Source organism: Pleurodeles waltl, unplaced genomic scaffold, assembly GCF_031143425.1.
Source record: "Pleurodeles waltl isolate 20211129_DDA unplaced genomic scaffold, aPleWal1.hap1.20221129 scaffold_39, whole genome shotgun sequence".
Taxonomy (NCBI): domain Eukaryota; kingdom Metazoa; phylum Chordata; class Amphibia; order Caudata; family Salamandridae; genus Pleurodeles; species Pleurodeles waltl.
The window spans coordinates 3488330-3514832 of record NW_027150097.1 but is presented as its reverse complement, the minus strand read 5'-3'; the positions used below and the strand labels follow the sequence as shown (position 1 = coordinate 3514832).

General features: G+C 47.7%; 3 non-coding genes across 3 annotated transcripts; 2 read left to right on the top strand and 1 right to left on the bottom strand.

Moving 5' to 3' along the window:
• Positions 1–1269: 1269 nt before the first annotated feature.
• TRNAL-CAG (transfer RNA leucine (anticodon CAG)) lies at positions 1270–1352 on the top strand. Its single transcript has one exon. It is a non-coding gene; the product is annotated as a tRNA-Leu (tRNA).
• A 3793-nt stretch (positions 1353–5145) lies between these two features.
• TRNAE-CUC (transfer RNA glutamic acid (anticodon CUC)) lies at positions 5146–5217 on the bottom strand. The gene has a single exon. It is a non-coding gene; the product is annotated as a tRNA-Glu (tRNA).
• Positions 5218–7983: 2766 nt separating this feature from the next.
• On the top strand, positions 7984–8056 carry TRNAV-AAC (transfer RNA valine (anticodon AAC)). Its single transcript has one exon. It is a non-coding gene; the product is annotated as a tRNA-Val (tRNA).
• The last annotated feature ends 18447 nt before the right edge of the window (positions 8057–26503 follow it).

The window sequence follows — 26503 nt, the reverse complement described above, 5'->3', positions numbered from 1 at the left end:
AGCGGATTTTAAAAGGCAAGCCCACGAACCAATGTAAGTGACTGACGTGGCATGGGCGTGGTTTGAAGCCCAAAGAGAGATCACTGAATGGACTGAGCGCTTTGCGCTCGCCCATAAAAATGGTCACCGTGGCGTTCCTGCAGCCTATAGGTTCTCGGTGCGTGACCTTAAGATGGGCACTGATTACACCACACTACTCCAAGATCCTGCTTAGGCCTGAGATCGACGCAGGTGACGAAAACAAATTCGCCCGTAACCTAGGGCCTTGGGGCTCAGCGGTGCTTACTGCAATGTTTGTGGCAGTTTTTGAGAACACGGATGCAGCAAAAATGGAGTATGTGCCTATCAGACTTTGGCATTGCGAAGCGGGCGCCAGTGTCGAGGTGGCAAGGGCTGAGCAGAGGTGGGAGACACACGTGGGATGCACACAGTGAAGCAGGGTGAGCGGCAGGGGCATTCTCATCACCAGTTGCCGTGTTTCCCACACCCATCCCGCCAAGGAAACACACGGAGGTGCGCGCCGTCTGCGTATTCTTCCCCTCTGTACGGGCTGCATGTGTGTGTGGGCTCAGCATCCCCGGTGTGTACATACATCCTCGGCCCACTGACCGGAAGTGGTGCCCGGTAACTGGTCCCCTGGTGGTCCTACTGTCCACTCTTTATGAGGTTTCACAGAAAAGCAAGCAGATAATCGCTGTAACGATAATAAATTATGCGCTATAAGCAAAGCTCGCCAAGGTCGCCTCGAGGCACTGACAGGAAGTTTCGTTTGTGACAAATGAGATGTTTCTTGGGATCACAGGCGCTTTGTAGACCGTCTTCATTCAGTGATATTGTAAATGTGTTAAATGCAGCGTTACTCGTGTAAAATGAAGTATCACTTGTCTTTGCTGTCAGTGATGGACGGTACATGTCAGTCCCTGCTTCCCCTATAGAAAGAGTGTGAAGTGCGGAGCGCAGGTCTCTGCTCAGCTGAAGTCACTGAGAAGCAAACTCTGTGCCCGGCTGAGGAGCAGCGACTGAGAGGAAAGTCAGTCTAAGAGCCTCAGTGCCTGTTACTGCCTCCTGCGGTGAAACACTCCGGCCACGGATCAGCCAGAAATATCCTTCAAGTGATGGAACTGGAACATCAATGACTGTTCATATCCGAGGTGATTATATAATTAGTTAAAGAGCCGGAAGAGAGCCCTGAAGATGCCGAGCAGCGCTGTGCACACAGCCCCCCCTCTTCCTGTCCATCACTAGCGTCACCAGCAGTGACCCCCAGCTGTCAGGATGGCCGAGCGGTCTAAGGCGCTGCGTTCAGGTCGCAGTCTCTCCTGGAGGCGTGGGTTCGAATCCCACTTCTGACATTATCACATTTTGAATATTAGATGCAGTTTTGGGACGTGGACCCCATCACTGCTGTAAACACAAAAAATATAACCATTATATCAACACAACATTTGCGTAAATTACCGCCGGGATCCCTTTTCCATCCTCTGGACTCATTCCCTGCAGGTGTCTGTAGACAGTGACCCCCAGGGCAGGGTCAGACCTCCACCAACCGCGGAGATAAAGCCCTGACAGGGTCGGACTGGGGGGTAAAAAGCACCCCCCCCCCCGGCTCTCTCATCTCCCCTCCCCTGGAAGCACCCCCCGACCCTTCAGAAAGTGCCAGAGGTGCAAGCAGAGCCCCCGCCCTAAAATCCAGCCCACAAAGCCTTCAACTCACTGGGACAATGACCAGTGGAAACAAGCACTGCCAAAGCCAATAGGTCGTACCTATGCAAGAGATATTGCCTTTGTCAAGTGGTTTAGCCATGTTGTACAGAAGTGCGGCTTCCATGCAGCATGACTGAAACAAATGGGGAAAAAACATTTGCAATGCAATGGGTCTTGCGTTTGCTAGAGTTAGAGCGAATAGTGTTGTAAATTCCTAACTAGACTTTTCTTGCCACATAAATTAAAAATGAAAAGTAAAACAGTTGACATAAACAAGCTGATTTAATGCGCCATTGCCGTCAGGAGCGTAAAGGAGAGACACAAAAGGAAAAAGAAGTTCGCTTGCAGTCAAACGTATGAGCAAAAGTGTAATTATCCATGTAAAGGGTAGATCGCCAAGGCGGTAACAAAACGGCTCCGAGAAGGGACAAACGTAAAGCAATGATAACAAAGGAATTTTGAAAGGCAAGTCTATGAACGAGTGATAGTGATGTGGGTGCGGTGGGCGTGGTTAAAAGCCCACAGATCGCTCAACCTAAAAAAAAGCGCTACGTCGGTCAGCTCTAGCCACATCGTAGCACTTTTTCTTTTACTTGCAGTGATGCTGCACAGCAGTCATGCTTCTGTACAATATCAAACTTCGACAAAGCCAATAGCTCTTGAGTATGTTTTGTCAATACTTGTTTTGAATGAAATAGTAAAAGGGTTGGTGAAGGAAGTGCTCGGAGGGAGCAGCGAGACCAGGACAGAGGACTGCATTGAAATATAACAAAAGAATTGTAGAGTGAGAGCTGCTGCAAGGTGTGTGTGTGTGCATGCGTATGAATGTGTGTATATGGTTAAAAGGACTATTTAGTTACGTATATATTTCCTTTAAAATATTCCCTTTTAAAACCACTGAAATTTACCAGTTATAGTTGAATGAAGGAACTATAACTCGAGCCCCCCACCGTGTCCAGTGTTGTCATCAATGATGTCATTGCAGATGTGGCAGTGATGTTATGAATGATATGACACAACATGTCATGACTGATGTAATACATGAGAAACTTAGTAGTGCACGGCGAGGGTGCGAGCTGTAGTAACTTTAAGTCATGAGTTATAGCTGCATCAGATAACGATAACCGGTGAATTTCAGTTGCTTTCTGTGTTTGAAACGGTATGTTTTAACTGATATTTTCACCTAACAGTCCTTTTAATCTCTCTCTCGCACTCTGTCTTTCTCTCTCTCCCTCTCCCTCTCCCTCTGCAGAGCTGCCGCTTTGGAGCTGGGGAACCAGGTTCAAGTCTCAGAGTCGGCTCAACATCCTGTGTTTTTGGGCAAATCAAGTAATCTCCCCGTGCCTACCAAACATGAATGTGTCCTTGTGCAACGTAAGCTCATGTAAAGCGTTCCAAAACCTTTGGGTATAGTTTGAGCTGTATAAAACCACATAGACAAAAAAAACAAAACTCTGAGACAGTGCTTTAAATGGGCAGGTACTGTCCGGTACTGAGTACCGATACTTTTTTATTTTGAGAGGTAGAGTGCCGGCACATCTCAAGAAAAACGTAATACTTTTAATTGGAGAGTACCGGCACTTCTCGGAAACAAGCAGGTACTCTAGCACAGAGTCCCTGCACTTTAATTTTTCCATTTCAAGCACTGCTCTGAGATAGGGGCAGGACTTTCAGCAGAGGCCACAAGCAGGGCTCAGTCTGCTTCCAGTTGCTGCTCGCCAGCTGTGAACACCAGGAATAAGGCCTCTTGTAGCTTGTTGTGTCCTTGCAGCCGAACAGGAGGTCAGCCAACTGACCCTTGAAGTCCACCTCTTAGTCCTCGATACAAGTGGGAGGAGGTTCAGCCCTTCAGGTCTCCACATGGGTCTTAAACAGCAGGTCCAGTCCCGTTCTGCGCTTCTGCAGCTACGGAACAGGGGTGCGCTTAATTTGCATCATTTGCTTTCATGTAATTAGCGGAACATTCAGCAAAATAACACAAAATTACATGTAATACCATGAACGGCAAATCTGTCATGTCACACTGTATTTTAACAAGAAATTCATCCTCATCTCAATTTCTGCTGCAACGTAGTAAAGTGTTAAACTTTGTCAAAGCATAGAATTTGTGCAGGAAGTGTAACCTTCGAGTATAAAACCTGTGCTTCACAACACAGACACAGCTCTGCACTAGCACTAGAGGTGAGAGCAGCAGCACCATATATTACTAGATATGGTGCTGTTGTGCACTGTTTGTGAACACTGCGCAGCACCTTGGGGACTGCGCTGCGGGAAAACGTAGTAAATCCTCCTCTTCCTTTCTCCAGACCAAGAAGTCGTAACATATAAAGCCTACCAGTATGGATGACGTCATTCCTACACCTTGCAGTCCTCATTGTCTTAAGTAACATCTCCTATACATTGATTTACACACTTGTATGGCCTATTGTCTCTGTATAATATTTTTGTAATGTAAAGCGCTCTGACACTCTACCTTGGGATGAGAAGCGCTATAAAGTAAGTAAATGTGAGAGACGGGCTAAGGAGAGATGTGGAGCCCACTGGTGGGTGGTAGTTAAGGAATCTATGAAGAAGGAGGACATGTGGGGCGGGGCCAACAAAGATGTTCGCACGGGGGCCACCAGCGCTAAAGCCGCCCTCTAGATATTCATTCATCAAGTTCCCAAGAAAGTCCTGCCCGTTTGCTTTGTGAGTTAGCAAATTTTAAGCAGTGGTCCAATGACCTCTGGGGGTCCCCGGTGGTCTGTGAACCCCTGGGGTCCGTGATGCCTGCTGAGCCTTTGTGGCTTTGCACAGAAATAGATAACATGTAATATTAGTAGAATAACAGTGTATGTACAGATAACATAACAAAACGAAAAATTGTAAGATTCATGTGAAGGGATCTGAAACCAAAGGCTACAAGTGAAGTTGGAGCGGCACAAGTATAGCACAGAGAGGCGTGGACTATTGTTGGTCTCATTGAAGCGCTATCTGCTCCCAGAAAACGAGAGGCTGCGTCAGGAGCTTTAAAAACAAAGTGATGTGTGAGAGGCTAATTTATAACTCCATCTTTGAAAAATAAGCAGACTTTGAAAAACTCCAACCTTCCCATTCACATTTCTATTTGTTTTGCGGCGTAACAAGAATATTTCTCAATTTGTACATCTGTTTAGTGTATACTTGCTTCAGTAGCTTGGGCATTTTTTTTAATGCTCAGGTTTTATAAACAGTTTAAGGGAGATCTGCAGCTCCCAATAAGGGATGGGGTAGCGGGAGGTCACCTGAAGTCGAAAGACTAGTGATATCTTTGTCATTAAGATGTTTCCATTTTGCACCGTTATCAATGCGTCTAATACTGGCCACGCCATAAAGTAATTGATGTAATTACACACATGAAACTCTATTGAAACAGTTAAAGACCAAATCAGTCGTTAAAGGAGAATATGAAAAACAAATGTCTTCCCTGATCGGGAATCGAACCCGGGCCGCGGCGGTGAGAGCGCCGAATCCTAACCACTAGACCACCAGGGAGCGCTGCGTCCACTCTCTGCACCGGGCTTCAGGGATGCAATGGTGCAGCAGGTGCAGTGATTGGATCTTTGTGGTGGATTCTGCAGGGAGGTTTTATTTCTTCAGCTTTGTCTTCATCCTGCCCATGTTTTTACAGGAAATCCGAACTCACAAAAGTACCAGATGAGAGTCAAACAAGCACTTACAGAAACAGAGACAGACGGACAAGACCAGACCAGGTCTGAGGCTCCTGGGGAAAGTCGAACAAACGCAAACAAATCAAACACATTGAGATTGAGAGGAAGATTGAAGTTTACAATTACTCACTTTACTAATCAGTCATAGGAGATACTCCCTCTGCCCTTGTGTGTCTTTACTTGGACACATTATTGACACACGAAGCACAAACAGCACGTTACACAAACTTGGGTCTGTTTCACTCAATGTTCCAAAGGGCTGTCGGATGCTGGGTCTGCAGCAATCCCCTCAAACCCCAGGGGGTCTCTAGCAACGGGTCCCCATCCCCCAGCAGGGCCCTATCCCTCCTGCAGGGCCACCATCACCACAGCAGCCCCTCCCCGTCACCCATCAGGCCCCATCACCCCAGCAGGCCTCCATCACCCCAGCAGCCGCTCCCCGTCACCCATCAGGCCTCCATCACCCCAGCAGGGTCTTATCCCTCCTGCAGGGCCTCCATCACCCCAGCAGGGCCCTATCCCTCCTGCAGGCCTCCATCACCCCAGCAGGCCCCCATCGCCCTAGCAGGCCCCCATCACCCCAGCAGCCCCTCCCATCACCCAGCAGGCCTCCATCACCCCAGCAGGGCCCTATCCCTCCTGCAGGGCCTCCATCACCCCAGCAGCCCCTCCCATCACCCAGCAGGCCTCCATCACCCCAGCAGGGCCCTATCCCTCCTGCAGGGCCCCCATCACCCCAGCAGCCCCTCCCATCACCCAGCAGGCCTCCATCACCCCAGCAGGGCCCTATCCCTCCTGCAGGGCCTCCATCACCCCAGCAGCCCCTCCCATCACCCACCAGGCCTCCATCACCCCAGCAGCCCCTCCCATCACCCACCAGGCCTCCATCACCCCAGTACCCCAGCAGCTCCCCCAAACTCCCTCAACACATTACCCTACCAAGCCCACGCCACCCACCCTGCTCTCCATTCCCCCAGCAGGACCCCAACACCCCAGCAGGCCCCCAACACCCCAGCAGGTCTCCATCACACCCGTGGGATCCCATTTCTTTTGAGTGGGTTCGTGGCCTGATTCACCCTTCATTGCTGGTGCGGACTTTACACAATGAAGCTGTAGCGCTATAAAATGGTTCCTGTGGAGAGTATGTCTGCCTCGTGGGAGTAAGTGAAGATACACACGGATCCAGACAAAAAACACACCTATCGCCAGCTGTACACAACCGATGTACACGTCACTAAAAGCCACGGAGTGCAAGAGCCAGTCTGGCAAGTGTGAAGAGCGGAGCCCGAGCTTCGCAGCGCTAAGTGATCTGTGTTCAGTGAGAGCTCTTAGCTGTCAAGAGAGACCTCGGGTCTGTGCATCCCTCACTGCTGAGCGTTCAGTGAGAGGCCTGTTAGATGTGAACAGAGATCACTAATCCCTGTATCCTTCAGTGATGTCCATTCAGTGAGAGACATGAAGCTTTTACAGCACTCAGTTCTATGCATTCAGTGAGAGACCTCCTTTCAGTGCGACACTCAGTTCTATGCATCCAGAGAGACCTCCTATGAGCGCAGCGCTCAGGTCTATGCATTCAGCGCGAGACCTCCTATCAGTGCAGCGCTCAGTTCTATGCATTGAGTGAGAGACCTCCTATCATTGCAGCACTCAGTTCTATGCATTGAGTGAGAGACCTCCTATCAGTGCAGCACTCAGTTCTATGCATTGAGTGAGAGACCTCATATCAGTGCAACACTTAGTTCTATGCATTCAGTGCGAGACCTCCTATCAGTGCTGCACTCAGTTCTATGCATTTAGGGAGAGAACTCATATGTGTACAATAATCAGTGTGCTGCGTGTTAAGCACTGCATTTCGTGCACAGCGCTTCTCAGAGCTGAAGCTGCCTATAGGCGCCTTGTGCAGGTTTCTGTGGTGTAGTGGTTATCAGATTTCCTTCACACGCGAAAGATCACTGTGCGGACTCACTTTTTTCATTTCAACCAGTAACTTTAAATGCTTTTATTATTCTAATGCAGTGTTGGACTCCACATAAAAGAGCAACACATCTCATAAACTTTCCATTTAATATGTGTTTGCACATTCAGCTGCTTCAAGGACAGACTGACATCGGGCTCTGTCCCTTTACAGTCAGACAGCAGGACAGCTGCTTCCATCACTCACAGGCACTGCGCATGCTGCAGGCACTGACACAGGCAGGAAATGTCCAGACTCTGAGCATAGCATCCTAAAGCAAAAGTGACCACAACTGAGGCACCATCAGGGAAAGTCAGGCACTGGGAGTGAGTTAAGAGAGGGAGAGACTCAGGCACTGGGAGTGAGTTAAGAGAGTGAGATACTCAGGCACTGGGAGTGAGTTAAGAGAGTGAGAGCCTCAGACACTGGTTAGGGATCGGCGTTCAGTCCCCGAGACCTCTTATCCGTGCATCAGTCACTGCTGAGTGATCAGTCAGAGGCCTATCTCTGCAGCATTCAGTTGAAAGCACTGAGACCCCTCCTGAGTGCACAGCATTCAGTGCACTCCATATAACGCGCTGCATGTACTTCCAGCTGGGTATCAGAGCCGAAGCTGCCTCAAGGTGCTCCATGTGGGTTTCCGTAGTGTAGTGGTTATCACGTTCGCCTAACACGCGAAAGGTCCCCGGTTCGAGACCGGGCGGAAACACACTTTTCTTTTCTGCTCTAACTCACAACAGCTGCTCCTTTTATTGTTCTAATGCGCTCTAGGACTCCACAGGACCCACATATAACATCATTTCTATTTACAATCTCTTTATACATTCAGCTGCTTCAAGGACAGACAGACATCGGGCTCTGTCCCTTTACAGTCAGACAGCAGGACAGCTGCTTCCATCACTCACAGGCACTGCTCATACCGCAGGCACTGACACAGGCAGGCACCAGTCTTTACACAAACACAGGCAGGAAATGTCCAGACTCTGAACATAGAATCCTAAAGCACAAGTGACAACAACTGAGGGTCCTCAGGGATACTCACTGGGAGTGAGTTAAAAGTTTGTGAGAGAGTGAGACACTAGGAGTGAGTTATGAGAGAGTGAAAGTCACAAGCACTGGGAGTTAGTTAAGAGAGTGTGAGTTAGTGAGAGACTCAGGCACCAGGAGTGAGTTAAGAGAATGTGGGAGGGTTACAAATATGCATACATTCTGTAGTCTCCAGCACTAAATACAATTACACACACTTTGTGTAGTCTGCAGCACTGATTACTAATTTACACACACACCGTGTAGTCTCCAGCACTGATTACAAATGCACACACGTGTATTCTCCAGCACTTATTACAAATGCACACACATTGAGTAATCTCAAGCACAAAATAAAAAAACACACACATTGTGTAGTCTTCAGCACTGATTACAAACCCACACATATTGTGTAGTCTCCGTCAATGATTACAAATACGCACACATTCTTTAGTCTCCAGCACTGAAAACAAACACACACACACATTGTGTAGTCTCTAGGGCTGATCACGAATACACATAAATTGTGTAGTCTCCACCACTGATTACAAATGCACACACACTTTCTAGACTCCAGTACTGATTGCAAACACACACACACTTTGTGTAATCTCCAGGACTGCTTACAAACGCAGACGCACATTGTGTAGTCTCCATCACTGATTACACACACACATTGTGTAATCTCCAGCGCTAAGTGATCTGTATTCAGTAAGAGCGCTTAGCTGTGAAGAGAGACCTCGTGTCTGTGCATCATTCACCACTGAGTGTTCAGTGAGAGGCCTATTAGATGTGAACAGAGATCACTAATCCGTGAATCCTTCAGCGATGTCCATTCTGTGAGAGACATGATGCTTTTACAACACTCAGTTATATGCATTCACTGAGAGACCTCCTATATGTGCAGAAGTCAGTTCTATGCATTCAGTGAGAGACCTCCTATCTGTGCAGAAGTCAGTTCTATGCACTCAGTGAGAGACCTCCTATCTGTGCAGAAGTCAGTTCTATGCACTCACTGAGAGACGAGACCTCCTATCTGTGCAGAAGTCAGTTCTCTGCATTCAGTGAGAAACCTTCTATCTGTGCAGAAGTCAGTTGTATGCACTCACTGAGAGACCTCCTATCTGTGCAGAAGTCAGTTGTATGCACTCACTGAGAGACCTCCTATCTGTGCAGAAGTCAGTTTTATGCACTCACTGAGAGACGAGACCTCCTATCTGTGCAGAAGTCAGTTCTATGCACTCACTGAGAGACGAGACCTCCTATCTGTGCAGAAGTCAGTTCTATGCATTCAGTGAGAAACCTCCTATCTGTGCAGAAGTCAGTTGTATGCACTCACTGAGAGACCTCCTATCTGTGCAGAAGTCAGTTGTATGCACTCACTAAGAGACCTCCTATCTGTGCAGAAGTCAGTTCTATGCACTTACTGAGAGACGAGACCTCCTATCTGTGCAGAAGTCAGTTCTATGCACTCACTGAGAGACGAGACCTCCTATCAGCGCAGAAGTCACTTCTATGAATTCAGTGAGAGACCTCCTATCTGTGCAGGTCAGTTCTATGCACACACTGAGACCTCCTATATGTGCTGAAATCAGTTCTATGCACTCACTGAGAGACCTCCTATGTGTACAATACTCTGCACTACGCGTCACAGCTGCAGTTGATGCTACTCAGCACTCACTCATCAGAGCTGAAGCTGCCTCTTTGTGTCTCCTTTAGGTTTCCGTAGTGTAGTGGTTATCACGTTCACACGCACATGTGAAAGGCCCCAGTTCTAGACCGGGCAGAAACACATCTTTATATTCAACCAGTAACTTAAAATGCTATTATTATTCTAATGCAGTGTTGGACGTCACATAAACAGCAACACATCTCAGAAACTTTCCAGTTAATACGTGTTTATACATTCGTCTCCTTCAAGGACAGACAGACATCGGACAGCTGCTTCCATCACTCACAGGCACTGCACATGCTGCAGGCACTGACACAGGCAGGCACCAGTCTTTACACAAACACAGGCAGGAAAACTCCAGCACTGATTACAAACACACACACACCTTGTGTAGTCTCCAGAGCTGATCACAAATACACACACATTGTGTACTCTCCAGGGCTGATCACAAACACACACACATTGTGTAGTCTCCAGGGCTGATCACGAATACCCACACATTGTGTAGTCTCCAGGGCTGATCACAAACACACACACCTTGTGTAGTCTCCAGAGCTGATCACGAATACACACACATTGTGTAGTCTCCAGGGCTGATCACAAACACACACACATTGTGTAGTCTCCAGGGCTGATCACGAATACCCACACATTGTGTAGTCTCCAGGGCTGATCACAAACACACACACCTTGTGTAGTCTCCAGAGCTGATCACGAATACACACACATTGTGTAGTCTCCAAGGCTGATCACAAACACACACACATTGTGTAGTCTCCAGGGCTGATCACAAACACACACACATTGTGTACTCTCCAGGGCTGATCACGAATACACACACATTGTGTGGTCTTCAGGATCAGCCATTACTGGTTGGTTCTCTTCCAAGTTTGTAATTGAATTAATCTAGTTAATCCTTAGGTTTAGTTTAACCAAACTATAAAGCACCTTGCTTATATAAAAGAATGGTTATAACTGTAAAAAACAATCTATTAAAAGTGATTCGTCCATCTCCTCCCATCGTCTAGAGCAGTGGTTCCCAACCTTTTGACTCCTGGGGACCCCCACTGAGTCATTACTGAAAGTCGGGGCCCCTCAAGCAACTTGTACGATTTAAATTTCAAACATTAAAACACTCATTTGCAAAAAATACACAAACAAGTGCACACCAAACAAACGCTCAAATTACTAACGAAATAATTATTTTGTATTTGAAAAATATGCAAAATGGAAACATTTTAATGGGAAGGTCGGCATTGCATCTCAGCGACTAACTTCTCAATGTTTAGTTTTATTTAGGAAAGCTGAATCCTCAGGTCAGATTCAACATTTCCCAAGCGATCCCTGTTTTTATCTTTAGGTGTATAGATCTGAGAATGTGTTTTTACATAAATGTGTGGTGCACAATCATAAGAGCCTCTCATCTCTCCATAGCCTCTCTAGCACATGTAATTCACTTGTTTTATAGCTCCTCTCATACCAGTGTAGGGAGTCAGAGCACTTTACAGGGGAAGACAAGGTGTAGGATTCACGTTATCCACACTGGTAGGCATCTTCTAAGAGTGCTTAGTTTGGAGAAGCACAAACTCAGGACACAGCACAGTGGTTAGTATTGACTTTAATATCAAGAATGTATTTCTATGCAAGCAAACCTTATTTAGCAGCGCAGGAAAAATAAAAGTCTAGGGAAAAGAATAACCTTCTAATTTGTGATTTACAGTTTGCATGCAGCTCCTAAATACCAGTTCATAGATCACTGTGCTAGATTATGATTATGACTTATGTACTGCACAGTAAGAAAGGAAACAAAAGCAGTAACCGACTGTGCTATGCACATAAAATACTGTTCTTTGCCGGATACAGGTTCTTTGCAGCAGGCATATTAACCCTATGTGCTACCTGTGAGTCAGAACTGCCACTAGACAAAACTCCTGCCCCTCTCTCCAGCAGGGACATTAATCACTAGAGTAATCTTGATGGTTTTATTTTTGTTGGAAAGATGTACCAGGAAGTGTGCAGTGCTCTTAAAAGTGTTCAAGAGAAGCAATAACTATTTAAAAAATGCAAGTGTTTGTCAGAGGAGAAATGCCTTCCTCCCAGTCCAGGCCTGCGGACCCCCTGAGAATGTGTCACGGACCCCTGGGGGTCCGCGGACCACAGTTTGGGAACCACTGGTCTAGAGGGGCCAACACACAGTAATGATTCACGTTACAAAAAGTAATCCTCTCGGGTAGATCACAATAAGTTAATGCACGTGCACCTTTCTCAGACTGGTGTCCTCCAGTACCTGTGGGATACACCTTGATGGTCCTTTCACACCTGTGCACTTCAGCACTGTCTGCTCAGAGGTAACAGACTACTGTGTAATCCCCACTCCTGGGTTGGTGGACCACACAGACCATTATTCAAAAGCGCTTTTTGACTTGGCTATTTCTTTGGCGTCGTTTGACGAATGTTCAGGGAATTTTTCAGAAAAAGTGTGCTCAGGCATCTTGTGCATGGAAAGTATTGGGGCGATCTGTCAAGCTGGGGTCAAGGAAAAGTGGGGGGGCAAAAAAAGTGCATTTCCCATTTTAATTCCCATAGGAATTCTGAACAAGACTACAGTCCAAATCACTGGATGGAATTACACCAAATTTGGCAGAATAATAGCTTTTTGGTGCGGAAAGCACACTTTTTGTTATTTGGTGTAAATCAGTTCAGTAGTTTTAGAGAAATTAAAGAAATCCAAATTTGTATATCTAGAAGCACAAATACTTCCCAACAAATTCACGATGAATTGCCAATGCACGCACCAACTGGAATGCCGTGATTGGCTGTCCACATCCTAAGCAGAAAGTTGCTGCCGCTATTTTATGGAACAGGACACGGTCCCTGGGGCTGAAAATAACCAAAAATAGTGGTATAAGGGATTAGGTTGGAGGTACCCTCACTTCAAGGTGGGATATGGGAGTGTTTAAAGGTCATATTATGTGTTTTAAACATCAGAAAAAAAGCAATTTTCACCACATGCAATATTTGCAAATAAATTGCAATGCTCGGCCTATGTAACGTTGCAACAAGATTGTGAATATTGGCGACAAAGGAGGTAGAACACTCAGATAGTAATGCACTCATTTAGAGACCCACACAATCACTCATGCGACCACTCATAGTGCCACTCAGGCAGTCATGCACCCAGTAACAGACCCATTCAGACACTCACATACCCACTCACAGACCCACTGAGACACTCATGCATCTAGTCACAGACCCCTCAGATACTCATGCACCCACTCACAGTCCTACTCAGTCACTCACACACTCACTCACAGACCCACTGAGACACTCATGCATCTAGTCACAGACCACTCAGATACTCATGCACCCACTCACAGTCCTACTCAGTCACTCACACACTCACTCACAGACCCACTGAGACACTCATGCACCCACTCACAGACCCACTAAGACACTCATGCACCCACTCACAGTCCTACTCAGTCACTCACACACTCACTCACTCACAGACCCACTGAGACACTCATGCACCCACTCACATTCCCACTGAGACACTCATGCACCCACTCACAGACCAACTCACTCATGCACCCACTCGCAGTCCCACTCAGCCACTCACGCACTCACTCACACTGCCACTCAGCCACTCAAAAAACCCACTCACAGATCCACTCAGACACTAATGCACCCACTCACAGTCCCACTCAGTCACTCATGAACTCACTCACAGACCCACTCAGACACTCATGCACTCACTCATAGTCCTACTCAGGCAGTCATGCACCCAGTGACAGACCACTCAGATACGCATGCACCCACTGACAGACCCACTCAGACACTCATGCACCCACTGACAGACCCACTCAGACACTCAAGCACCACTCACAGTGCCACTCAGCCACTCACACACCCACTCAAAGACCCACTAAGACACTCATGCACCCACTCACAGTCCCACTCAGTCAGTCATGCACTCACTCATAGACCCACTCAGACACTCATGCACCCAATGACAGACCCACTCAGACACTCATGCACCCACTCACAGTCCCACTCAGCCACTCACACACTTACTCATAGTCCTACTCAGGCAGTCATGCACCCTGTGACAGACCCATTCAGACACTCACAGACCCACTCAGACACTCATGCATCCAGTCACAGACCACGCAGATATTCATGCACCCACTCATAGACCTACTCAGCTACTCATGCACCCACTCATAGACCCACTTAGACACTCATGCACCCACTCACAGACCCATTCAGTCACTCTCACACCCACTCACAGATCCACTCGGACACTCATTCACCCACTCACAAACCAACTTGGACACTCATGCACCAACTCACACACCCACTCAGACACTCATGCACCAACTTAGATACTCATGCACCAACTCACAAACCCACTCAGACACTCATGCACCCACTCACAGCCTCACACAGACACTCATCCACTCACTCAAAGACCCAGACCCACTCATGTACTCATGCACCCACTCACAGACCCACTCAGTCATGCATCCACTCAAAGACTCACTCATATACTCATGCACCTACTCACAGACCCACTCATTCTCATGCACTCATTCACAGACCATATCAGAGAGGCATGCATCCACTCACAGACCCACTCATGCAATTACTCACAGATCATCTCAGGCACTCGTACAATCACTCAAAGACCCACTCAGATACTTATGCACCCACTCACAGACTCACTCAACCACTAAAGTGCCCACTCACAGACCCACTGAGTCACTTATGCATCTACTCTCAGATCCACTGAGGCACTCATGCACCCTCTGAAAGACCCGCTGAGGCACTCATACATCCATTCATAAACCTACTGGGGTACTCATACACACACTCACAGGCCCATTCAAAAACTCATGCACCCACTTAAAAACCCACTCAGTCACTTTCACACCCACTCACAGACCTACTCAGACACTCATGTACCCACTCACAGACCCACTCAGACACTCATGCACTCACTCAAAGACCCACTCATATACCCATGCACCCACTCACAGGCCCGCTCAGTCTCATGCACCCAATCACAGACCCACTCAGACAGAATACATCCACTCACTAACCCACTCAGACACTCATGCACCCACTCACAGACCCACTCAGACACTCACGCACTCACTCAAAGACCCACTCAGATACTTATGCAATTACTCTCAGGCTCACTCAACCACTAATGTGTCCACTCACAGACCCGATGAGTCACTCATGCATCCACTCACAGGCACAATGAGGATCTCATGCACCCACTGACAGACCCACTGAGGCACTCATACATTCACTCATAAACCTACTGAGATACTTGTGCACCCACTCACGGACCCAGTCAGAAACTCATGCACACACTCATAGCCTCAGAGACTCATGCACCCACTCACAGACCCACTAAGACACTCATGAACCCACTCACAGACCCACTGAGACACTCCTGCACCCACTCAAGGACCCACTGAGACACTCATGCACCCATTCACAGACCAACTCAGAGACACATGCAGTCACTGAGAGACACACTGAGACCCTCATGTACTCACTCACAGTCCCACTGAGACACTCATGCACCCACTCACACAAAGGTTACAGGGACATTATACTTAGGAAACAGAATTTAAAAACCCCATAAAAATTCAATTAAAAAACCAAAGGTTTTAAGGACGTTATAGTTAGGAACATATTTTAAGTTTATACAATTATAGAAATTCAGTTTATAGTTATCGTTATTTCAAGTCACTATAACTCGTGCCCTAAGGTAACTATAACTTGTGCCCTTGACATGCACTTCTAATAACCCAAGATATTTGTAGGAAAGAACCACCTTGCCTGACATGTTACCCCCATTTTTACTGTATGTACGTTTGTTTTTGCCTGTGTCACTGGGATCCTGCCAGCCAGGACCCCAGTGCTCATAAAGTGTGCCGTTTATGTGTTCCCTGTGCGGTGCCTAACTGTATCACTGAGGCTCTGGTGATCAAAACCTCAGTGTTTGTGGTCTCTCTGCTTTTAAAATTGTCACTGCAGGCTAGTGACTAATTTTACCAATGCTTATTGGCACACTGGAACACCCTTATAATTCCCTAGTATATGGTACCTAGGTACGCAGGGCATTGGGGTTCCAGGAGATCCCTATGGGCTGCAGCATTTATTTTGCCACCCAGAGGGAGTGCAGACAATTCTTACACAGGACTGCCACTGCAGCCTGAGTGAAATAATGTCCACGTTATTTCACAGCCATTTTACACTGCACTTAAGTAACTTATAAGTCACCTATATGTCTAACCCTCACTTAGTGAAGGTTAGGTGCCAAGATACTTAGTGTGTGGGCACCCTGGCACTAGCCAAGTTGCCTCCACATTGTTCAGGGCAAACTCCCCGGACTTTGTGAGTGCGGGGATACCTTTACAGGTGTGAACTACATATAGGTCAATACCTACATGTAGCGTCACAATGGTAACTCCGAACATGGCCATGTAACATGTCTAGGGTCATGGAATTGTCTCCCCAATACCATTCTGGTACTGGGGGGACAATTCCATGCATCCTGGGGCTCCAGCATGGACCCCGGGTACTGCCAAACTAACTCTCTGGGATTTTCTCTGCAGCTACCGCTGCTGCCAACCCTCGGACAGGTTTCTGCCCCCCTGGGGCCTGGGCAGCCCAGTCCTAGGAAGGCAGAACAAAGGATTTCCTCTGAGAGAGGGTGTTACACCCTCTCCCTTTGGAAATAGGTGTGAAGAGGCTGGGGGTGAGTAGCCTCTCCTGGCCTCTGGAAATGCTTTGAGGGGCACAGATGGGGCCCTCCTTGCATAAGCCAGTCTACACCGGTTCAGGGATCCCCCCAGCCCTGCTCTGGCGCGAAACTGGACAAAGGAAAAGGGAGTGACCACTGCCCTGACCAGCACCTCCCATGGGAGGTGCTCATAGCTCCTCCAGTGTGTCCCAGACCTCTGCCATCTTAGATGCAAAGGTGTGAGGGCACAATGGACACCTCTGAGAGCCAGACGTCAGACGTCAGAATCCCCTCCTGATAGGTGCTTACCTTTCTCTGTAGCCAATCCTCCTCTGAGGGCTATTTAGGGTCTCTCCTGTGGTTATCTCACAGATAACAAATGCAAGAGCTCACTAGAGTTCCTCTGCACTTCCCTCTTCGACTGCTGCCAAGGATCGACCGCTGACTGCTCCAGGACGCCTGCAAAACTGCAACAAATTATCAAGAAGAGTACCAGCAACATTGTAGCGCCTAATCCTGCCGGCTTTCTCACCTGTTTTCTGGTGGTACATGCTCTGAGGGCTGTCTGCCTTCACCCTGCACTGGAAGCCAAGAAGAAATCTCCTGTGGGTCGACTGAATCTTCCCCCTGCTAACGCAGACACCAAACCTCTGCATCACCAGTCCTCTGGGTCCCCTCTCATCTCGACAAGCGTGGTCCCTGGAACACAGGAGCTGGATCCAAGTCACCCCCACATTCCAGTGGTCCTTCTGCCCCAAGTTGGTAAAGGTAAGTCCTTTCCCCCCCACGCCAGACAGTAATCCTGTGCACCGCGTGATCTTCAGCTGCTAGGGTTTCTTTGCACTTTTGCAAGGATTCCTTTGTGCACAGCACAGCCCAGGTCCCCAGCACTCCGTCCTGCATTGCTCAACTCGTTGAGTTGACCACTGGCTTCTTGGGACCCTCTTTTGTTGTGCTGAGATGGTGGTCATGTTCAGCTTTGTTGTGCACCTGTTTAGGTACTTCTGCCAGTGCTGCCTGCTTCTGTATGGGCTCTCTCTGTTGCTGAGTGTCCCCTTTGTCTCCTCGTCCAAGTGGCAATCTCCTGGTCCTTCCTGGGCCGGGGCAGCACCCTTTATCTTCAACCACAACCCTTGCAGCTAGCAAGGCTTGTTTGCAGTCTTTCTGCGCGAAAAGAACTCTGTACCCTTCAGCACACTGTGGGATATCTTCTAACCAAAGGAGAAGTTCCTAGCACCTTCGGTTGTTGCAGAATCTTTGGCTTCTTCCACACAGAGGCAGCCCTTTTGCACCTTCATCCGGGGTTTAGTGGGCTCCTGCCCCCCCCCCGGCACTTGCGTGACTCTTGGTCTTGGTCCCCTTCCTTTGCAGGTCCTCAGGTCCAGGAATACATCTTCAGTGCTTTCCAGTCAGTTGTTGTCTTTGCAGAATCCCCTATCTCGACTTTAATGTCTTTCTGGGGTAGTAGGGTAACTTTACTCCTACTTTTCAGGGTCTTGGGGTGGGGTATCTTGGACACCCTTAGTGTTTTATTACACTCCCAGCAACCCTCTACACACTACACTAGGGCTGGGGTCCATTCGTGGGTCGCATTCCACTTATGGAGTTTATGGTTTACATTGCCCCTAGGCCTATTGTCTCCTATTGCATTCTATTGTGTTCTACCGTGTTTGCACTACTTTTCTAACTGTTTACTTACCTGATTTTGGTTTGTGTGTATATTCTGTGTATATTACTTACCTCCTAAGGGAGTATATCCTCTGAGATACTTTTGGCATATTGTCACTAAACTACCTTTATTTTTAGTAACTCTGAGTATTGTGTTTCTTATGACATAGTGCTAAGTGATATAAGTGGCATAGTAGGAGCTTTGCATGTCTCCTAGTTCAGCCTAAGCTGCTCTGCTATAGCTACCTCCATCAGGCTAAGCTGCTAGAACACTAGTAATCTACTAATAAGGGATAACTGGACCTGGCACAAGGTGTAAATACCACTTGGTACCCACTATAAGCCAGGCCAGCCTCCTACATTGGTGGTGCAGCGGTGGGATAAGAAAACCATAAACCAAATACTTCAAAATATACACAGTGACCTAAACAGTGTAACTTTCCTTCTCTAAAACGTTCTAAAATGTTTCTGAAACGTTTCTGAAAACTTACAAAAGTTTGAAAACGTTTTTTTCTCTGTGCTTTCAAAAGTTCTAAAACAAAACTTTTTCTATCTCTGTCCTAAACCTTTTCTATTATATCTGCAGTAGAGCTTACTCCCACAGGTCTTCAGGCAACATTTGAGAGTCTAAACTTTAAAAGTCTGAGGGGTCTCTGCATAGAAAAAGGTTTAAGCATTGGCAAGAATCCTACCAAAGACTTTCTCTTTAGCCTTCTACTAGAAAATGACCAGAACCAGTCTGGCCCATCCAGTCTGGCCCATCCCAGGATCAGGATGTAGATGAGGGGTGTAGCCAGTCAGACTCAGAGGAGTCCCCTGAGGTTGCTGGGGAGGGTTCTTCCAAGGACCTGTCAGCTGGCAGGCTACCTAGTGACACTGGTAGTGGGAGGGGGTCACACATTAGTAGGGCACCTTTCACTCCTAAAGGCCAGGTTACTAGGGTCCAGTCAGTTAGGGACAGGTCCAACTCTGCCAATTCCCACATAACTTCTGTGTCTCACAATTCTCAAGCCTCCCACCCTGAGGATAAATTAATGGAAGGGGAACTCAGAAAGCTGAGGTTGGAAGAGGCCAGGCTGAAGCTTAAACAGCAGCAGCTGGCCTTAGACAGGGAATCTCTGGATGTACAGAGGGAAAGGCAGAGATTGGGGTTAGTTCCCAGTGGTGGCAGCAGCAGTGTTTTTGTTAGCAATCCTGTTAGAGAGCGAGATTCCAGAAACTTGCATAAGATAGTCCCCCCTCACAGGGAGGGGAATGACATTAACAAGTGGGTTGCTGCAGTTGAGAGGGCCTGCATATTACAATTGGTCCCTCAAAGGCAGTGGACAGCTATCTTGTGGCTATCTTTCACTGGTAAGGGTAGGGATAGGCTCCTTACTGTCGAGAAAGTGATGCTAACAACTGCAAGGTTTTGAAGGATGCACTCTTGGATGGATTTGGCTTAACCACTGAACAATACAGGATTAAGTTCAGAGACACCAGAAAAGAGTCCTCTCAAGCCTGGACAGAGTTTGAAGACTGTTCAGTGAAGGCCTTGAAGGGTTGGTTACATGGCAGTAAGGTGACTGACTATGAAAGCCTGTATAATCTAATCCTGAGAGAGCATATTTTGAACAATTGTGTTTCTGATTTGTTGCACCAGTACTTGGTAGACTCAGATCTGACCTCTCCCCAAGAATTGGGAAAGAAGGCAGACAAATGGGTCAGAACAAGAGTGAACAGAAAAGTTCATACAGGGGGTGACACGGATGGCAAGAAGAAGGATGGTATGTCTTTTGACAAGGGTGGGGACAAAGATACAAAACAACTCTTCTCCAGGCCCACAAAAATCCTCAGGGGGTGGTGGGTCCAAATCCTCTTCTCACAATCAGAAAAAGCCTTGGTGTTATTTATGTAAAGTAAAAGGCCATTGGGCAAGTGATGCCACTTTTTCAAAGAAAAACACCAAACCTCCCACTGCCAAAACCCCAGCTGCAAATTCTAGTGCCCCTAGTAATAGCAGTGGTGGTGGGAAGTCTACTACAAAAAGCCGATCTAAAGGTGTAGCTGGGCTCACTATTGGCAGTGTAGTTGGGGTTGGTCTTGTTAGGGAGACCACAGAGGTTGTTTTAGTCTCTAATGGTGGCATTGACCTTGCCACCGGTTGCTTGTCCCCTCAATATGGGTAAGTACAAGCAACTTACCCTAATTAATTGTGTTGAGGTTGAGGCCTACAGGGACACAGGAGCCAGTGTAACTATGGTTATAGAGAAACTGGTTCACCCTGATCAACACCTACTTGGTCAGCAGTACAAAGTGACTGATGCTCACAATAACACACTTAGGCCCTCATTACAACATTGGCGGTAAAAGGCGCTTACCGCCGTGCAGAAGACTGCCAAAACACCGCCGCGGCCGCGGAATTCCGCCACAGCTATTATGACACACATCTCGGAATCCAACGAAATTCAGACACCCACACAACTCCGCCACACCAAATGTCAGTTATAAACTGGCGAAAACAAATCCTCCACCGTCACACCAACAGAAACACGCCCATGCTATCACGACCCACGAATCCACGCGGCGGTCTTTCAACTGCGGTATTCCATTAGCGGTACACACCGCCGCGCTCAAAATACACACACATCTCCAAAACACCGCCACATTGGACAATTCCAAATACACACACCTGAGACACATACAAACACCACTCCCACACACCCAACACAATATAAAACACACACCCACATCACCCACAAACCACTACGACCACAATTCACGGACGAAGGCCAGATAGACAGAGAGCACAGCAACTGAGAACCCCACCACACAGAGGCAAACAACACCATCACCCATACAACATTACACGCACAAAACACCACACACCACTACACATCAACACACACATCAACACTTACAGCACCCCACACATCACCCACACCACCCCATGTCACGCCAAAGACATCCCCGGTTTTCCGAGTATGAGCTCAGGGTCATGGTGGAGGAAATCCTACGGGTAGAGCCACAGCTATTTGGCTCACAGGTGCAGCACACATCCATAGCCAGGAAGATGGAGCTATGGCAAAGAATCGTGGACAAGGTCAACGCTGTGGGACAGCATCCAAGAAATCGGTAGGACATCAGGAAGAGGTGGAACGACCTACGGGGGAAGGTGCATTCCGTGGTCTCCAGGCACAACATAGCGGTACAGGGGACTGGCGGCGGACCCCCACCTCCTCCCCCACAACTAACAACATGGGAGGAGCAAGTCTTGACCATCATGCATCCAGAGGGCCTCGGAGGAGTCGGTGGAGGAATGGACACTGGTGAGTTAAATCTCAACTTTCATATCCCCCACCCTACCTGCATGCTATCACACACCCCCGCCCTCACCCCCTCCCTTAACACTCACACTCCTCACTAATGTCCTAATAACACAAACCACTCATTGCAACACCAAGCCCTGCATGACACAACTAAGCATGGTCACCCCTCACCAAAGCATGTTCACTGCACATACCCAGAACAACACCATAACCATCATCACACAAACCCACACACAGGAATGTTTGCACTGGGGTACACAAACACCCACCCATTGCACACCATTACACACACACATGCAATAATCATGCTCTTATATCCCTGCAGGACCGCTAAGGAATGTCACCACATGGGAGGGTCCAGACAACTCCACTCCACCCACAGAAGAGGCCCACAGTGACGACAGCAGCTCTGCCCTACTGGATCCTGATGACCAGCCCGGACCATGGTGGGCCTCGGGACAGTCGGTTCCCCTTGCACAGGCACAGCCCAACACTGACTTTCCACCCTCTGGTAACACCAGCACAGCACCCACCCAGCGGGCCCATACCTCCGTCCCCAGGACATGTCAATAAGCGGTGTGTCCACCACTACAGGGAACCCAGGATAACCCACCACCCCAACAGGGACCTGGGGGCAGTGGTAGTGGGCACATGGTCCAGGGGACGGAGGCACAGGAACACAGGTGAACTGGGAGGGCTGCTGTGCGACAGGGGGCGGACAGGCCAAGGGAACCCACTCTCCACAAGGCCCTATCCTCCATCATGGGAGCATACCACCACTCCCAGGAGACGATGGCGACGGTCCTGGCCAAGTTTCAGGAGACCCAGCGCCTGCAGGCAGAGCAGTATTTGGGGTTCAGGGAAGAGCTCAGAACCATCAGCTCTGCCCTGGGCACCATTGTAGGGGTGCTGAAGGACATACAAAAGACCATGAGGGACACCGTGGCACTCCAAGGGGCCCCTGACACTAGCCAGGACGATGAACTGCCCACGACCTCCGCCGGCGCTAGTGGACAGGACGCCCCGCCACAAGACCACCACACCAGCACCCCACCCCCTGCAGACGGACAACCACCACGCAAGCAGTCCCTGAGATCCAGAAACAGGACAGAGCAAGATGGCAAGACCCCCGCCAGGAAATGAGACCACTCTGATTGTCCTCCCACTGTCCCACTTTGTTACCCTGTCCATACTGAAACTGCCCCAGCTCCACTTCCTATGCCCATATGGGCAGTGCACCTGTGTGACCAATGGACTGGACTCTGCCATGGACATTCCTCCACCGTCCCCCATCAGCATATTACTACCCCACTTCATTTTTGGGCACTTAAATAAACAACCTTGAACCACCAAACAATCTGGAGTCAGTCTGTGATTTGGTAAATATGTTTTATCAATGACAGTGTCAAAATGCGTTTCCAATTGTAAAGCCAACATACCTATGTCACACATCACAAGTCCCTGAAGGATGCAAGCAGATGACACACGTTGCTAACCACACCTGTGAAACCGTAATGGAAAGGTACAACTCAGTGACCAAATACTGCTATGAAATGACAGACAGGATAGAGGTAGAAGTGTGAAAGTGAATGTAATGGTAAAAAGAAAACTGTTCTCACCTGTGTGTCACTGGAAATATTGCTGTATGACTGACTTCCTGTTGTCTATGTCTTCTTCCTCAGCGTCCTCCTCATCACTGTCCACAGGCTCCACAGGCTCCACAGCTGCCGCAACACAGCCATCTGGACCATCCTCCTGCAGAAAAAGCACCTGGCGTCGCAAAGCAAGATTGTGAAGCATCGAGCAGGTGATGATGATCTGGCACACCTTCTTCAGTGAGTAGAATAGGAAACCACCTGTCATATGGAGGCACCTGAACCTGGCCTTCAGGAGGCCGAAGGTGCGTTCGATAACCCTCCTAGTCCGCCCATGGGCCTCATTGTAGTGTTCCTCTGCCCTGGTCCTGGGATTCCTCACTGGGGTCAATAGCCAGGACAGGTTGGGATAACCAGAGTCCCCTAATAGCCACACACAGTGCCTCTGGAGTTGACCCATCATATAAGGGATGCTGCTATTGCGCAGGATGTAGGCGTCATGCACTGAGCCAGGGAACATAGCATTTACCTGCGAGATGTACTGGTCTGCCAAACATACCATCTGTACATTCATGGAATGATAACTCTTCCTGTACACCTGCTCACTCCTGTGGGGGGGGGGGGGACCAGAGCTACATGGGTCCCATCAATAGCACCTATGATGTTGGGGATATGTCCAAGGGCATAGAAGTCACATTTCACTGTAGGCAAATTGTTGTAATTAGAGTCAGTAAGACCAAATGATTAACGTAGATTTATTGGTAAACTCCTTGCATTACACCTTCACAGCTCACTGCTTCTTACCAACTCCCCAAAGCCTCCAACTCCAGATTCTCCTCATCAACATTCTAAGGTGCACTCCTGGTTGTACAATTAGTCAACATTCTAAAGGAAGGGTTGAAGTGCACCATTTCACTAACCATAAATACATAATAGGATTATACAGAATTAATAAAGGGAAATAAGGTTAAGAGAATAATAACAGTGGGTATATAATTAGGACAATACTGTGTTACACATATTTGAGTTATTCAAACAACAATATTACAACACTTCCCCACCAAGATGGATAGGAGTTGTGGCTAAGACACACACTTGTTAAAAGTAGAATACTGTTCTTTATAATATATCAGAAAAGTCCTCCACATTGAAAAGCGAACTTGCTCCCTTCCAAGATCATTGTTGTTCCTCTCCGAACCCTTCTCCAGACTTCCTTGGGTCGCTCTGGATGGTAAGCAAACGGTCCACACTCCACACACGGCCATCTTCCAAGGTTACAACGTTCTTATGTACTTTAGTAATTCTCAACGGCCTGGAGAACCGGCTTCCTTCCCTTCGAGTAGATCCTGGAAGCTTTACCCTGACCCATTGTCCTACTATCCATTGTTTGCTCTTAGTACCAAATTTGTTGTTATACCATTCCTGGTATTTCCTCTGATTCCCTTCCACTCTTGTTAATACTTCCTTGCGATGAACTATGACAGGCTCCCCTCTTCTCAACCAATTAGGGTTTAACTTGGTTCCTGGTTGCCTACCCTTGAGAGATATAAAAGGGGATACTCCTGTGACCATGTTGGGTGTGGTATGGTAAGACCATAGCATACGCTCAATTGCGCCCTCTCCTGATACACGAGATACATTGGCCAACTGCAAACACTCTTTGACCATCCTGTTGACCCTTTCTACAAGACCATTTGCCCTTGGGTTATATAATGCTGTTCGGTAATGTTTAATCCCACAGACTGTCAAGAACTCCACCATGGTGTTTGAAGTGAACTGTACACCATTGTCTGTCACTATAGTACTAGGAATCCCTTCATGGGAAAAGGATTCTTTAACCACTTCGCTGCCAGGCCTTTTCCCTCTCCTGTGCCAGGCCTTTTTTTGCCTATTTGGGGCAGTTCGCGCTTAGGCCCTCATAACTTTTTGTCCACATAAGCTAACCAAGCCAAATTTGCGTCCTTTTTTTCCAACATCCTAGCGATTCTAAAGGTACCCAGACTTTGTGGGTTCCCCTGAAGGAGGCCAAGAAATTGGCCAAAATACAGTGAAAATTTCTTTTTTTTCAAAAAAATTGGAAAAAGGGGCTGCAGAAGAAGGCTTGTGGTTTTTCCCCTGAGAATGGCATCAACAAAGGGTTTGCGGTGCTAAACTCAGCAGCTTCCCAGCTTTCAGGAACAGGCAGACTTGAATCCGAAAACCCAATTTTTCAACACAATTTTGGCATTTTACTGGGGCATACCCCATTTGTGCAATTTTTTGTGCTTTCAGCCTTCTTCCAGTCAGTGACCGGAATGGTCATGAAACCAATGCTGGATCCCAGAAACCTAAACATTTCTGAAAAGTAGACAAAATTCTGAATTCAGCAAGGGGTCATTTGTGTAGATCCTACAAGGGTTTCCTACAGAAAATAACAGCTGAAAAAGAAAAATATTGAAATTGAGGTGAAAAAAACATCAATTTTTCTCTACTTTTTACTCTGTAACTTTTTCCTGCAATGTCAGATTATCGAAAGCAATATACCGTTACGTCTGCTGGACTCCTCTGGTTGCGGGGATATATAGGGTTTGTAGGTTCATCAAGAACCCGAGGAACCCAGAGCCAATAAATTAGCTGCACCCTGCAGTGCGTTTTCATTCTATACCGGGTATACAGTAATTCATTTGCTGAAATATAAGGAGTAAAAAATAGCTATCAAGAAAACCTTTGCATTTCCAAAAAGGGCACAAGATAAGGTGTTGAGGAGCAGTGGTTATTTGCACATCTCTGAATTCCAGGGTGACCATAGTAGCACGTGAATTACATGGAATTTCTCAAATAGATGTCTTTTTTACACACACCCCTATATTTGGAAGGAATAAATGTAGAGAAAGACAAGGGGCAATAACACTTGTTTTGCTATTCTATGTTCCCCCAAGTCTCCCGATAAAAATGATACCTCACTTGTTTGGGTAGGCCTAGCGCCCGCGACAGGATATGCCCCAAAACACAACGTGGACACATCACAGAAAACAGAGCTGTTTTTAGCAAAGTGACTACCTGTAGATTTTGGCCTCTAGCTCAGCCGGCACCTAGGGAAACCTACCAAACCCGTGCATTTCTGAAAACTAGAGACCTAGGGGAA